Below are 3389 nucleotides of genomic sequence, written 5' to 3'. Positions count from 1 at the left end.
ACTTGTGTCGCTAAAGTTTCGTTGGAACGAAGTTACGGAAAGTTAATTAACGAACGGAGACGTAACAGTACCTTCTCAGCCGGAATTGTTATAGACCTACATTTCTATGCTTATACTGTTAGACAATTTAAAATATCGCAGTAGCTAGATACCGGACAACCGGAACCGATCTTTCAAATACAAAATACCCGGCAGTTCAAAACTTTGAATATTGATAAGCTACAACAACAACAATGATAATAATGATGTTGATAATAATTAGTAATAATAATAATAAATAATGATAATATCAAAAAGTATATTATCACGAATTATATGTATATAAATTATTATACTGCAAGCTTATCAATCAATATTTATGATCTTGAAATTATGTACTGCCGGGTAACTTAGTATTTCGAGGACTGTTTACGGCAACTTGTAGCAAACACAAACGCCGATCAACACTAAATAAAAATGATGGTCGATACTTATTTTTCCGCCTCCCAGTGGCACAGCGGTATGTCTGCGGACTTACAACGCTAGAAACTGGGTTTCGGTACCCGTGGTAGGCAGAGTACAGATAGCCCATTGTGTAGCTTTGTGCTTAATTCCAAAAAAAAAACTTATTTTTCCAGTGTACGAGTTTTATTCAGATCGATTCATCGAGCTTGAAGACAAATAAGTCTCTTAATTTACTATTATCCAATCACTAAGTCAAGTTACAGGTGATCGTACCTCATCAATATTTAGTATTTGAAAGTTCGTTCCCGGCTAACGGGTATCTAGTCGCTGCGTTAAAATATAACACTTAACAACTGCTTGTGACAATTACGTATCAAAAACAGAAAAATTAAAAAATATTTATATTTTGTCAGTTCAAATATTTTATGTCAAAATATTATCTGGTAGCCTATAAATTAAATTTAGACTATCGCCATTCTATTATTTCTAAAATAGAAATAAATTTATTTCAATATACGTTTGGAACAAAAGGTTTGTAACTTTAAGACTAATATTCAGTAGGAACTAACAAGTCTACGGAACTAGGTTAGGTTTGTACTGCCACATATAGGCTTAGGCTTCATTATACCCTTTGTAACGTGAATTATTGTTTAGCATTTTTTTTTTTTTAATTATTTGGTGAAACTGATCCGAAGTCCAGTCCACATAACTATGACGAATTCATTTATTTTCTCGGTATCTTTTGTTACAACCATGTTCACAGTAACAAATGTTAATAAAACTTTTATCAAAAGAAAATCTAAAATCTCTAAATTTCAGTTATAATTTTATTTTGGGAAAAAATGTGGGAATAAATTACACAATTTTTCAAAAGATGATGTCGCACATATTTTGTCGTTTGGCTGATACCACCCTTCCCCCAATTTTGTAGTCTTTCCGAGGCCACGAACTAACTTAGTTCCTCGGTGGGATAGCGGTAATTCTACGACTTAGAACGCTAAAATTCGGGTTTCTATTCCTCGCGGCTTTGCTTTACAACAAATCAACTACAAGAACTAACTCAGAAGTGATAGCACGGCTTATGTTAAGGTTTAAGCGTCATAGCATACACAGTGAACAAAAAGAATATGCTAAGCCTAAACTAATTAGAAAATCAATCTTTGGTACAAAATGCAGTGTACAATAGGTTACATCTATTGATATATCTTGTTAGACTGATTTCAAGAATGAAACAGTCCATTAACGAATAAGTTTAATCAATATTATATGTAAAAAGGAGATGTAAATCTGACAGAAATGTTAGCATACATACCATGTATTGTTAACACAAAATACTACACAAAACGGTCAAAGCTATCAGTATCATTCCCATCTAGGCTAAACTAAAGTTAATGATATTTTGTTACATTGTGTTTGTGATACGGTATAGTTTTAACTTTATTATCTGAAAATGCAATAACTTAAATTATTGTTAATTATACAACAGAATAAATTGTTAGCCATCAACTACAGCTGAATGAGTGTAATACATATTTATAATAATTAAAATATTTCATTATTACTAACACTAATTTATCAATACTAGTAACCCTTCACCACTACTAGTACTACTTACTACTGGCATAGAACAGTAACACTAACAGAAGAAAGTGGTAACGTTAGCATAATAATAATATTAATATGAGCAAATACATTTAACCCTATTACCTAATGTTATCGCTATAAACTAAAACATAGCAAATAGTCTAAGGTTTGATGCAAAAAGGTAAGCCCCATCTTTTATCTGGGAACCTACTTTGACAGTAAAACTCGTCTTGTATATGTACAAACTTACTTATGTTACTCGTTAGTCTATACTAAAAACCAACAAAACGTTGTTAATAATGTTATCAATCTTGGTATTACGTAGAATTACACTCAGCTTTCTGACAAGTGTTGTCTAAACTATTAACTTACCACAATATGGTGTATACCACACAACAAAATTTTAAATTCCAATCTTTTTAATTCGATACAATACTTCAATTAAAGAATTTGATAAAAACAACGCTGCCCAATTTATAAGGTCTTTAAAGATGGGGGGAATCAACTGTTCCAACAATTTTTCGGTCTGTTCTGATGTAAACTACTTGTTCGAAAATAGTCCGTGTTTCGTGCGCTAACCGCCACGCTGTCAGTAACCCCTGTTTTTCTTATTGTTCAATATTCAAACTGAGTTCAATAACGGGTAACACGAAATGGGAAGGCAAAGCAATAATTGCGTAGGCGAGGAAATTACAAAATTTAGAAGAAAAACAAGATGAAACACTTGGCAAATTAGAATAATTTATTGGCGAATGTGACAACATTTTAGGCAATAATTTCCAGTGAAAAGAAAACGTGTATTAGAAGAGACTGGGTAAAATAAAGAAGAACTTTGTGGTTCAAAGGTGTGATAATATATTCTTAAGCTAAAATAGAAAAAAAAGGGAGGTATGAAAATAACGCAAGAAGTTAATTAGTTGAGAAAAGTTAGAAGAAATAAAGAAATATGAAAAAGGACAGCAAATGTGAAAGTAATGACAGTTTGATAAGTTTGAAGCGTGTGTTTGCGTTGGTAAACATGGCTGACCTTCCTTTCTTTAGTGTTTGTATGGTGTATACACCTTTTACAAGCCAACGAAGAATGATTACAATTTTACTTGTCATAAGACATTAGGATTAGACCTATTATACTTTTGTTGCAATCATTATTCGCCGACTTGTAAAAGACGTATACATCATAACAAATGTCGTTGTATCAAGTGGCTTATGTAAATAGTGTTTCGAACTGCTGTTTGTTGTATCCCAGCCAGCCTGGAGAGCTCTGAATTGACGATATGCGTCGTCGGAAATGGATTTGACAAATATAGTTTGATTGAAATGCTGTTATTATATATACTTCTAATTCTTAAAAATTCCTAAGG

At 32.2% G+C, this 3389-nt stretch overlaps 1 protein-coding gene across 1 annotated transcript in view; it reads right to left on the bottom strand.

Moving 5' to 3' along the window:
* Positions 1-2553, bottom strand: part of LOC111089197 (thymosin beta-like) — a 33287-nt gene extending 30734 nt beyond the window's left edge. The window contains exon 1 of the mRNA XM_022401231.1: positions 2401-2553. The gene's annotated coding sequence lies outside the window, so the exon portion shown is untranslated. The remainder of the gene's footprint in view (positions 1-2400) is intronic.
* Positions 2554-3389: the final 836 nt, after the last annotated feature.

The sequence above is a fragment of the Limulus polyphemus genome, unplaced genomic scaffold (assembly GCF_000517525.1).
Source record: "Limulus polyphemus unplaced genomic scaffold, Limulus_polyphemus-2.1.2 Scaffold5519, whole genome shotgun sequence".
Taxonomy (NCBI): Eukaryota; Metazoa; Arthropoda; class Merostomata; order Xiphosura; family Limulidae; genus Limulus; species Limulus polyphemus.
Note: the sequence above shows the minus strand (reverse complement) of the source record. Positions and strands in the feature narration are given on the sequence as shown.